The following is a 13,774-nucleotide window of genomic DNA, read 5'->3' as shown; positions in this document are numbered from 1 at the left end:
AATCACGATCCATCCCGTGCGTCCGAGCGTACAACCGTATGGAAAAAACACCGTCCGCACCGAACACCTATAGCAACCATGGAGACATGTGCCCGCATACGCGCCCAACACTCCCCCCAGCCCCCGTACGTCCGACACGTACCCCCCGTGTATGTATACCCCCACCCGTCTAGGTACACCCCAGTACGTTCCAGTCGTACCCCCACCCCAGTACGTGTCGTACCACCGTCAATGTACACCCCCCACCCCTGTACGTGTCGTACCACCGTCAATGTACACCCCCCCACCCCAGTACGTGTCGTACCACCGTCAATGTACACCCCCCACCCCTGGACGTGTCGTACCCCCCGTGTACCTACACCCCAGTACGTTCCAGTCGTACCCCCACCCCTGGACGTGTCGTACCCCCCGTGTACCTACACCCCAGTACGTTCCAGTCGTACCCCCACCCCTGGACGTGTCGTACCACCGTGAACCTACACCCCAGTACGTTCGAGTCGTACCCCCACCCCAGTACGTGTCGTACCACCGTCAATGTACACCCCCCCACCCCAGTACGTGTCGTACCACCGTCAATGTACACCCCCCACCCCTGGACGTGTCGTACCACCGTGAACCTACACCCCAGTACGTTCCAGTCGTACCCCCACCCCAGTACGTGTCGTACCACCGTCAATGTACATCCCCCCACCCCTGGACGTGTCGTACCCCCCGTGTACCTACACCCCAGTACGTTCCAGTCGTACCCCCACCCCTGGACGTGTCGTACCCCCCGTGTACCTACACCCCAGTACGTTCCAGTCGTACCCCCACCCCTGGACGTGTCGTACCACCGTGAACCTACACCCCAGTACGTTCGAGTCGTACCCCCACCCCAGTACGTGTCGTACCACCGTCAATGTACACCCCCCCCACCCCAGTACGTGTCGTACCACCGTCAATGTACACCCCCCACCCCTGGACGTGTCGTACCACCGTGAACCTACACCCCAGTACGTTCCAGTCGTACCCCCACCCCAGTACGTGTCGTACCACCGTCAATGTACACCCCCCCACCCCAGTACGTGTCGTACCCCCCGTGTACCTACACCCCAGTACGTTCCAGTCGTACCCCCACCCCTGGACGTGTCGTACCACCGTGAACCTACACCCCAGTACGTTCGAGTCGTACCCCCACCCCAGTACGTGTCGTACCACCGTCAATGTACACCCCCCACCCCAGTACGTGTCGTACCACCGTCAATGTACACCCCCCCACCCCAGTACGTGTCGTACCACCGTCAATGTACACCCCCCACCCCTGGACGTGTCGTACCACCGTGAACCTACACCCCAGTACGTTCCAGTCGTACCCCCACCCCAGTACATGTCGTACCACCGTCAATGTACACCCCCCCACCCCAGTACGTGTCGTACCCCCCGTGTACCTACACCCCAGTACGTTCCAGTCGTACCCCCACCCCTGGACGTGTCGTACCACCGTGAACCTACACCCCAGTACGTTCGAGTCGTACCCCCACCCCAGTACGTGTCGTACCACCGTCAATGTACACCCCCCACCCCAGTACGTGTCGTACCACCGTCAATGTACACCCCCCCACCCCAGTACGTGTCGTACCACCGTCAATGTACACCCCCCACCCCTGTACGTGTCGTACCCCCCGTGTACCCACACCCCAGTACGTTCCAGTCGTACCCCCACCCCTGGACGTGTCGTACCACCGTGAACCTACACCCCAGTACGTTCGAGTCGTACCCCCACCCCAGGACGTGTCATAGCCCCGTCTACCCACACCCCAGTACGTTCCAGTCGTACCCCCACCCCAGTACGTTCCTGGCGCACCCCCAACACAACCTCCTAAGTACGGAGCGCACCCCATGCCCCAACATCACAACCGCATGTACGAGTCTTACAAAGCCACACACAAGGACAAAATCGTACAACCAAATGGCCCATGTACACACCGTACACACGCTCAAAACGCACGTACACAACCAGGACAAAATAAAACAACACAAGAATACACCATTCGAAAGGCACACAGCCACTAAACATGGCCAACAACCACTTAAATAACACAATCACTGACCTGCAACTGCCAAAAACAAACAGAGGCCCAATACACCACCACTCCTTATAACACACCCACCCAAAATTCAAAAACTGCCACACCCACCCATGGACCAATAAAAAGGGCCCACACACACAAACCATGAGCCTTTGCAACAGACTCACTGCTGCCAGACACCACAGAACCAGACTACAAGCTACACCACACCTTACACTTGCACACCTTCACACGACCACCCTCACAAACACCCTCTCATCACATTCACACACACACACAACCATCCACACCCCCCCCCAACAACCACACCCCCCCCCACACCCACACCATCCCCAGCCACACCCCTCACCATGCCCACTACCAAGAATCCAAAGTTCAGTCACCGAGAGTTGGAGGTCCTTGTTGACCAAATCCTCAGAGTCGAGCCACAGATCTTTGGAACATTGGTCAGAAGCACCAGCCAGGCAGCCAAAACAGCCATGTGGCAGACCATCGTCGATGCTGTGAATGCTGTTGCGGACACCAGGAGGACCAAGCAGGATTGCCAGAACAGGTGGTACGATCTGCGGAGGAGGGTCAGAGCCAAGAGGCAGGAGGAACACGACCAGGCCAACGCCACCGGAGGAGGGCCCTCCCGCAGAGCCGTACAGTACCATCCCTGGGAGGAGAGGGTGATGGCCATACTGCCGGTGGAGGCAGTTGAAGGAGTAGAAGGACTCCGAGACCCGGGTGAGTACACAAACAACGCACCTCACATGGGGGGAACTGCAACCACAACCAAAATTAATAACAGGCACGCAACCACCACAAGCCATCGCATCACTCAACCACACTCCATGAGCAGGCACATGCCACTGCTGCCACCATGCCCCATGCACCCAGCTGGACAATGTCAAGTCACAGGCCACAGAAGACAACAACACATGACACGGTAACCCGGATGGCGGGAGGCTGGGCACCAAGATTCACATAGTGCGACTCCAAAGCAGACAACAATGCCCTCTGCCCATATGGCCTAGGTCACAGCCAGACAAACACTGTGTCCCAACACAGGAATGACTTGCCAGCAAATGGCGGACGCCTTGCATCAACACATGGGGGTGAAGGCACTGTTTTGCACATGCCAGCAGCTAATGAACAGCCAACAGTGTGAAAGAGTGGCAGCACACACCACCACAGCAGCAGCGCACAGACACACAGCAGACAAAATGGGTGCCTGGAGATCAGAAACAAACTCACATCAACAGGCCAAGGGCCACTCAAAGATCTGCTAACAGTGTGTGCCCAGGAAGCTGGGCCAAGGTGACAGAGGGTGACACACGGAGGGAGGGAGAGGGGGACACAGAGGGTGGGAGAGGGGGACAGGGAGGGAGGGAGAGGGGGACTGAGAGGGAGGGAGACGGACAGAGGGAGGAGGCTGACACACGGAGGGAGGGAGAGGGGGACACAGAGGGTGGGAGAGGGGGACAGGGAGGGAGGGAGAGGGGGACTGAGAGGGAGGGAGACGGACAGAGGGAGGAGGCTGACACACGGAGGGAGGGAGAGGGGGACACAGAGGGTGGGAGAGGGGGACAGGGAGGGAGGGAGAGGGGGACTGAGAGGGAGGGAGACGGACAGAGGGAGGAGGCTGACACACGGAGGGAGGGAGAGGGGGACACAGAGGGTGGGAGAGGGGGACAGGGAGGGAGGGAGAGGGGGACTGAGAGGGAGGGAGACGGACAGAGGGAGGAGGCTGACACACGGAGGGAGGGAGAGGGGGACACAGAGGGTGGGAGAGGGGGACAGAGAGGGAGGGAGAGGGGGACTGAGAGGGAGGGAGACGGACAGAGGGAGGAGGCTGACACACAGAGGGAGGGAGAGGGGGACAGAGAGGGAGGGAGAGGGGGACAGAGAGAGAGGGAGACACAGGAAGATGGACACAGGGAGGAGGCTGACACACAGAGGGAGGGAGAGGGGGACAGAGAGGGAGGGAGAGGGGGACAGAGAAGGAGGGAGACACAGGGAGAGCAAATCAGTCCTTTGGTGTGTGGGAATGTCTGCTCGTCAGCAGGTGGACTGCGTGCATGTAGACAAGGGTGGCCAGTGCCAGAACCCCCCCTCTTCATCATGGCAAAACGCAGGGCCATGTTACAACCTGTACACGAGCACAAGGACAGCCACCTGCATCATATGAGTGTGTGGATCCACTCCATGTGCACATGTACAGTGCTACAAGGAAGGCGCAAATGCATAGCTCGGCACACATGCACACTCCACTGCTGACTGCAGTCACACTTGACGCAGCAAGTAAGACTGTGCCACACATAGTTAAAGGGGCCAAATTGGTGCCCAAGGGACACACACATGCACAAGTGCACTGTGAGTGGAATGCAAGACAGATCCTAATTCCAAGAGGAAATGTGCCAACTTTGTAACGGATGAAACATGGATGTTGCATGGATCAAAATTAACATTGTCTCTCTCACACACAGGTCAACGTCGTGCTGCACCCCCCAACACTGGGGGGGAACACTCACAGGACCCGGATCTGCAGGAGACCGATCCCACCGGCAGCGACCACTCTCACCACTCTGCGGACGACCCCGACCGACCTGGCCCCTCTGGTGTCCAACCACCTGCAGCACCTGCGTCAGGTACAACCGTGCCAACCACCACCCCCACTCCTGCCACATCCCAGGAGACACCCAGGATCCCTGCCCCAACACCACAATGCAGCCAGGCTCGCCAGGAGGGACACGGTGTCCCGGGCACCCAGGAGGAGGCAGGCGACAACGCCAATGCCACCCCTCAGGGGTCCCGGAGACCCCATGTGCCCACAAGTGCAGGCCAGACGCAAGTGGGCAGGGGTGGTGGGAGTGGAGGACGGCGGAGGCGCGAGCCTGACCAGTTGGCTGGGGATCCGGTATTTTCCCATGTCCGTAACATCCTGGACTCATACCGGCAGGACACCACGGGCATGGCCCAGGTTGTGTCCGTCCTCGAGGGGATCAAGGTCCAGCAGGCCCAGCAACATGCGGAGCTAATAGCCTGTCTACAGCTACACCAACGGAGGATGGAGGACAGACAGGCTCAGCAAGTGACGGCGTCCCAGGGGATTCACGCTGAACTCCGTCGGATGGCCGACACCATGGCCGACCCTCCCTGTGCCAGAAGGCGGAGAACATCACCACCCACAGGGAGGGATCATGAGGAGGAGGAGGAAACATCTGACGGAGCATCCCAGACGTCGTCACGGCCTGCTGCTGAGGTTCCCCGCAGGAAGCCGGGTCGTCCACGGAAAGGACCGTGAGGGTGGCTGCTACATCACCATCTCCCAGGACACCTGGCCTGGCACCTGGCCCACTGGAGCAACAGCATCACAGCATCAAGAGACATTCTCTGCCACATGGCCCTGCTGGTCACTGGCTGACCAATGTTGACAAAGACTGTGGCATGGACTCTGAGGATTTCCAATGGCAAGGACACCAACTCCCCTACTGAACTTTGGATTCCCTAATCCCGGAAAGCCCCTCACTTTGCCCCCCCCCCCCAATAATAAATCACACTATTAAGAGTAGATGCCTGCTGGTAGCATTATTACCTAACATGTGTCTTGTTCAGTCTAAACATGCCTGAGTCATCTGTTCACTTCAACCATCCACACCCTGGGGCCTGAGTCTGGCACAGGACACATGGGTCACAGTTTTCTAGGCAAGACAGACATGGAGCACCATACACACCCGTGATGGTCAGAACCAGCTGAGGGGGTGGCCGAACAACCGTGCTGACAGACACATTGAGTACAGCAACAGTCATGCGCAGAGGTCAGGGATCCTGGCCCGTGTCCTGGGGGGCACCCAGGTATGTGTAGACAGGTGGCAGAACCATGTCCTGCAAGCTTGAGTCCGGTGGATGCAGAGAATGGGGTCATGGACAACGTTGGATGCATGGGGATGGCACATGTCACAATACCCACACAGTCATGGACATCATGCCCATTACACAGTCTCAGCACACACACACAGCTTGCATCTTGCCACTCGACACATTGACACATAGCCACAATCAGGGAATACCATGCCAGACATGCAGGATGCACCGTGCCAACACACCAGCATTGACTGAGAAGAGGCACCTTGGAGGCATAGGGACACCTTTAATAGTCATGTGTTTGGGATTGCAGAGGCAACTTGAAGTACACATGAACACATCATGTGGAGTAACATGTGGCTCCAACACTGGCACCCCCCTTCTGCAGCACAAATGCGTGATAGCCATGGAACTGGCACACAAGTGTCGGCTAACAGCTAAATACCCACAGCTGCTCACGGAGAGACTGCCATACACCATACATCCGCTGATGTGGAAGTCCCACGCCATGTCAAGACAATGTTAACCGTATGTGTCCGAGGGCAGTGTCACACACATTGATGCCTTCATCACAATCCACTATCCCATCACTGATGACTGACAACCAGGCAGCCCATCTATTCAGGTGTACCCAGCTGCATGTCGTGTCCCATGGGGATGCCACATGTCTGCAGAGGACCCAAACCCTGACCGGGGCAGTGTGCACACATCGTGAACAACTGCCACACCCAATACACCCCAGATGCATCCCTTACCCCATGGAGACTTCCAAACGTGTCCGTGCCTGTAACGCTGAGTCAGCCCACGATGCCATGTCCATGAGGAATAGCAGTGCCACAACAATGCAACCAGAAGACGGCATGCGCAGGTACCTGGGGAAGAGAGACACACAAGAAGTCAGCCACAAAAAGCACAGCCACTTGCATGTGCATTTACTCGACATATGTATGGATGACAACATGCTAGGTCACAATTATGCCTGGGGAAATACTACCATCACTGCCACCATCACTCCAGTGACACACCCACACACACCTCTGACCCACGTGCCATACATGCAGGTGGAGACACACATCACAACGCATGCCACACGGGGACCAATGCGTGCACACTCAGACCCTGGTACTCACCACTAAGCAAAGAAGTCGCGTATGAGCCGAGTCCGGATGTCCTCTTGCGGCTCCACATCCTCCACATCACTAGCCCCATTGCCAAGCCCTTCGTCCTCCACGGGTGGATGGTCCTCGTCATCTTGATCCAGGATGAGGGGCACAGCTCTTTCAACTGCCATGTTGTGCAGCATGCAGCAGACCATGAAGATCTTGCAGACCTTCGCCGGGGCATATGGGAGTGCGCCGCCGGTCTTGTGGAGGCACCTGAATCGGCTCTTCAGCATGCCAAACGTCCTCTCTATCACTCGCCTTGTCCGGCCATGGGCGGTGTTGTAGCGGAGCTGGGCCGGCGTGATGGGGTTGCGGAGAGGTGTCAGCAGCCAAGGCATGTTGGGATAGCCAGCGTCCCCTAAATGGAAAGCACATGGATATCGTTAGAACTGGCGAAGCGGTAGTGCTGGTCGGCCAAACAGAATACAGGACAGACAGACTGTACCCACCAACAACACATGCCCGTTCGTTGCGCAGCTGCATCATCATATCAGGCATCCCGCTACGCCTCATGATGTAGGCATCATGTGCTGATCCTGGAAAACGAGCACAGACATGTGAAATCACCATGTTGGACAGACACACCACAAGGGCATTGATGGAGTGGTAGTGCTTCCGATTGCGGTACGCCACCTCCCGTGCGTGTGGTGGTACCAAACCTACATGTGTCCCATCTATGGACCCAATGACATGGGGCATCCCTCCCAGGGCATAGAAACCACGCTTGACCTCAGTCATCTGTTCAGGGGTTGGGAACTTGATGAAGTCATCCAGGTGAATCAACATGGCCTCCAAGAAATCATGCAGCACACCGCTGAACATGCTCTGGGACATGCCACCAACATGAGCTATGGTATATTGGAAGGTACCCGTGGCAAGGAAATGTAGGGCAGCCATTACCTTCAGCTGGGGTGTCAGTGCCGTAGGATACCTGTGCTGCGGTTGCAGGTGTGGTGCCAGTCTCGCCGTCAGCTCCAGAATCAACGGTTGGGTGAAGCGGTAGAGCCGGATCCTGTCATTCTCCTGCATGGTGGCCAAGTCTGGAATTCTTCGGGCAACAGGAGGCGCTCTGCAGTAATTTGGAAGTGACAAGGAAGAGTGAGTGCACTACGAGAACAACTCATGTCTACTGAGCACATGTAAATCTGGCAATACACACATGCCACATAGGGAGTCAGGCATGTGCTACATGCCCAGGACACGTATGGATGCAAGGTGACACTCCTTCCAAGACCCAGCTACACACGGTGATTGAGAACCTCCCCATGCCACGCCATGAAAATAGCTGTGTCCCAGTGCAAGTGCACTGCCCGACGCAAGACAGGAGTGACATACACCCACACATCAGCAGAAGTGTGATGCTGATTGCAGAGACTGGCAGCGGAACACTTGAGCCACAGGTCACATGACATTACACTAGTCCAGCCCACACACCTTGCCATGAAGGTGCACATGTCATGACTCCCCACACATTCCTTGTGAGTTTGCTGACATGGCCTTGTCACGCTACTCCGTGTCCCTTGCATACATGTGCACCTCACATCCGATAACACATGTGGCATGGTGTGCGGAACAGTGTGCAATGACAATCTACACACAGCCACATGTTGGTTGCTGCAACGGCTGCAGCTTTTGAGGGTGCTACAACATCAACCCGATGTAAATCCCGGACACATATATGGCATAGTCACATTGTGCACTGTGGGTAGTGATGAGTCATGTGTCATGACCCCTGTACCGGGCATCATGGGACACTTCCGTGTGTTGGTGTCCGTGCCATGCCAGTGACGCTCACCCCAAGTGCGCAGTCCCACATGCACACATGTCAAAGGAGTCAAGGGCATGCCTGGCACACATTGCACCCTCACACAGTACACATGTACACATCTCATCATACATCTGGTGCCTTCTCCACTCAGGAGGCATTTTCCACATCACAGCCTGTGACACCTGTGCCCCACACATGTGGTAATGCACAGACGATGCCTTGGTGTCCATTCCTGGACAAGTATGTCCATCCATGGACAAGTATGTCCGCCCTATTCCGACATGTGTGTCGCCTATCACCACAGTGATGTGTAAAATCCGCAGTACTGCTGCTGAGAGGGCCTGTGCATGTTCCCAAATCACTGTGGGAGTGCTGCCGTATGTGTACCCATCGTGATGGCGAGCGTAGATGCGAGTGTACGGTCCGTACCACTACGAGTACGCATACGCGTGCAGACCCATAGTGATAGAGAGCGTAGATGCGAGTGTACGGCCCTATCACTATGGGTCTGCACGCGTATGCGTACCCGTAGTGGTACGGACCGTACACTCGCATCTACGCTCACTATCACTATGGGTCTGCACGCGTATGCGTACCCGTAGTGGTACGGACCGTACACTCGCATCTACGCTCACTATCATTATGGGTCTGCACGCGTATGCGTACCCGTAGTGGTACGGACCGTACACTCGCATCTACGCTCACTATCACTATGGGTCTGCACGCGTATGCGTACCCGTAGTGGTACGGACCGTACACTCGCATCTACGCTCACTATCACTATGGGTCTGCACGCGTATGCGTACCCGTAGTGGTACGGACCGTACACTCGCATCTACGCTCACTATCACTATGGGTCTGCACGCGTATGCGTACCCGTAGTGGTACGGACCGTACACTCGCATCTACGCTCACTATCACTATGGGTCTGCACGCGTATGCGTACCCGTAGTGGTACGGACCGTACACTCGCATCTACGCTCACTATCACTATGGGTCTGCACGCGTATGCGTACCCGTAGTGGTACGGACCGTACACTCGCATCTACGCTCACTATCACTATGGGTCTGCACGCGTATGCGTACCCGTAGTGGTACGGACCGTACACTCGCATCTACGCTCACTATCACTATGGGTCTGCACGCGTATGCGTACTCGTAGTGATAGTGAGCGTAGATGCGAGTGTACGGTCCGTACCACTACGGGTACGCATACGCGTGCAGACCCATAGTGATAGTGAGCGTAGATGCGAGTGTACGGTCCGTACCACTACGGGTACGCATACGCGTGCAGACCCATAGTGATAGTGAGCGTAGATGCGAGTGTTCGGTCCGTACCACTACGGGTACGCATACGCGTGCAGACCAAAAGTGATGGAGAGCGTAGGCATGCATGTACGGGCCGTTGACATGCATTTGGGGTGCCCTAGGGCCCCCACACGCACCGTACCTGTGTGTGATGCTCCAAATTACATAGGGGACAAGTATTGAGGCCTACATGCATGCTGGTTGTCATGGAGACCAAGTTCAAAATTCGAAATTGTTCTGGAAGGTGCACAGCAGAAGTCAGTTGGGATTTGTCTACTTTGTTGCAATGTGTTTGTGGGGCTGACATCATGCAGGAGAATGAAACCGATAGAGAACCCACAGACTGCTAGGTTTGAAGGGATTGGTGGAAACATAGGATGCAAATGTGAGTGACCAATCTCTCTGTACTCCTGTGCATGAGACTGGGCAGAAGGGCACATATAAGGCAGCCAGGTCCCATGAGGGAGCACTTGCCTGCACATCTTTGCATTCGTCGACCCAGCTGCTGCTACTGATTCCCTGGAACCATGTCAAGGGCTGTGGAGAGGACACAGCCATTCACCCTGGAGGAGAACATGGCTCTGCTGGATGTGATCCTCCCACAGTACTCCATGCTGTATGGGCGACCAGGTTATCAGGTGAGTGCATAGGCCACTGCCACAGACTGTCCCTATGTGGTGACTGTGACTTCTGCCATTGCGTCCAGGTGTAACACACATGCCATGTACTGTCGGGGGGGTCCCAGGGGGGGGGGGTGTCTGATGTCTCCCAGCAGTGCCCTGAGACAGGAGGGGTGGGTGCAGAGTCCTCCCAGCAGTGCCCTGAGACAGGAGGGGTGGGTGTGGAGTCCTCACAGCAGTGCCCTGAGCCAGGAGGGGTGGGTGTGGAGTCCTCACAGCAGTGCCCTGAGCCAGGAGGGGTGGGTGTGATGCACAGTGTGAGCCTAGATCATTGATTGTGACATTGCCATCATTCCACCTGTGTACCCACTGTGGCACGTAGTGCTTTTCCCCTCACCAGGGGATGATGTCCCTATGACAAAGGTGCAATGCGTTGGCTGCATGACATGCCTTGTTGTTACCAGCTAATTTGTACCCATATGTCTCTCTGTGACATGTGGCTGGTGTATTGATGTGGTGTCACTTGTTCCTCCTCACAGGTAGGCGCCACTGCCAAGGAGCAGATCTGGCTGACCGCCGTCAGTGCCGTGAGGGGTGTGGATGGTCGGAGGCGGCGCCTGGCCCAGGTGAGGAAACGCTGGCAGGATATCCGGTGCTGGACGCGGAGGATTGCACGGCTCCTGCTGGGGGACTCACCTGAGAGCCACAAGAACCGCGGCCGCCGCCGTCTGAGCCACCTCCACAGGCGTGTGCTGCCGGTGGTCTTTCCAGACCTTGAGAGGCGCTTACAGGCGATGCAGCAGCCGGAAGGGGGTAGGTACATGTGTGTTTGTTGTGTGTCACCGGCATTTGTAAGGGCACAGTAGCATGAATCCACTGGCAGGGTTTAAAGGTGCTGTGCAGATCCTGTTTGCCCCAGTATAGCGCTGTGCCCCTGCCACCCTTCCCCTCCTTGCAATGTGTTCCCTGGTCTGTGTGTAGTCACTCCTTCACAGGGTAATGTAGGCTGGCGCTTTGTCCACGGGAACAATGTCTGTAGCATCATGTGTGGGGGTGGTGTGTAACAGGTTGTGGGACCTTGCCTGTGCACTGTCAAGTTCACTGCATGTGGGTTCCATGTCAGTTGGCACTGATGCTGACTCCAGACATGGGAGTTGGTCTCTCATGTGTCATGCCTTACAGCGCGCATGTCCTATGTAGTGGCCTGTGACATGATGTGCATGACTGTGCGATACACATAGTGCAGGGATGGTGACGTGTGTTGCTGTCATTACCATTCAGTAGCATGTAGTTGCGTGCCCACTACTGTCCCCTGGGGCACCTTTTCCTCAGTGGTGTATGTGTCATCATAAACGTGGCCACTGTCAGTGTCTACAGCGTAAGTTGTGCTCTGTGCCATTGTCCCCTGTCACCATGTATATAGACGTGCTAATTTGTACAGGTGTCCACTGTGCAGCCTGACCTGATTGTCCTTCTTCATACTCACAGTTGCCAGTGCCTGTGTGTCTTGTTATACTCATCTGAGGATGGGCACTGGTACCTCATTATTTGTACAGGCGCACCTTGGCTGTTTGGCGTCCAATCTTGCTTTTTGCCTGCCCCTGTGTGTATCACCCAGACCATGAGATGTTGGTGCCACCTGTGTCTCCACAATTTGCCTCGTGTAGGGTCTTGTTGGGGCGGGCAATGCCTATGTGTTAAATCCTGATTACCACTTGCTGGGTCTGGGCAGTGTGTGATGTGCCTGGACACACACGCAATGTGCAGTGACCGAGTCATGTTGTGCATGTTTTCAGCATTACCTATGCAGCATGTGTCTCAAGTTCATGGATATGGTCCCTGGTCATCGGTATTTTCGCCAACGCTGTGTGGTGCAGATGCAGTGCTGGATTGTCCCCAGGACCTGGGTGCTATGTCAGACTCCTTTTCCTGTGTTTAGCTATTGTCTCATGCTCTCCATGGTATTTCAGTGGCATGGTGGCTCAACCAACTGTGTGTTTCATGCCCTACATCGGTACCCTGTTCAGTAGATGTTAGGGATCTTCCTTTTCAGGCCATGCAATGTTACCCATGTAGATTGGACTCATGTGACAGATGTGTACAGGTGTCTGAATAATTTCTGTCTCTCCACCCTGCCCACAGCATCGTCGGGGGACACAGAGGGAGACATGGACACAGACCAGGCGGAGGGACCGAGCACCAGTGCCAGCCGTGACATCGGGTCTGGCACATCGAGTGGGACAGAGGCGGAGGAGAGTGTGGCCGAGGACCTGTCGACTGGCACATCAGACTACGAAGCTGACAGGTCCGGGGACGATGTCGCCGAGTGGGCGGAGGCTGCACCAGCAGCTGACAGCGGAACAACACCTCGCACCGCCCCCTCAGTTTCCACCAGCCGCCTCCCACTTGCTCGTGTCCCTTCCCAGCGTGCCCGGTCACAGCATGTCTCCTTCCTGCCAGGCACCGCGCCCCCTGCCCCTGTCTCCACTGCTGCCGCCAATGCAGAGTCTGTGGACATCCAGCGGCAACTGCAGGTTGGTCAGGCTGCGATCCTTAATGTCCTCCATGCCCACGGCAAAACCCTCACCAACATCGAGGCTTTCTTGGAGGGCATTCATTCATCGCAGGCTGACCAACGCAACTTGCTGAGGTCCATCGACTCCACACTGACTGCAGCAGTGGGTCTCCTGCAGCGCGACCTCCCCCACCTACCCCTGCCCCATCCACACTTCCCACTCCCATGCCTGTCACACGTACACCCAGACGTCGGCATGCACCCACATCAACGGACACGGGCACCACACCAGCAGGGAAGGTCCACCGCACTCCTCCTGACACGCACACACAGGGTGAGGTAGGCACACCCACTGGGTCGGGGGGCAAACGTGTGACACGCAGCCATAGTGGGAGTCCGCATTCCACCCAGTCCACTCCCTCCAAATCCCCTCCCCTCAGCTCTCCTGGCCACATCTCCCCCAAGGACTCCTTCATGGCCGC

This window comes from Triturus cristatus, chromosome 11, assembly GCF_964204655.1.
Source record: "Triturus cristatus chromosome 11, aTriCri1.1, whole genome shotgun sequence".
NCBI classification, from domain to species: Eukaryota; Metazoa; Chordata; class Amphibia; order Caudata; family Salamandridae; genus Triturus; species Triturus cristatus.
The sequence above is the reverse complement of the archived record's forward strand: the minus strand, read 5'-3'. Positions refer to the sequence as shown.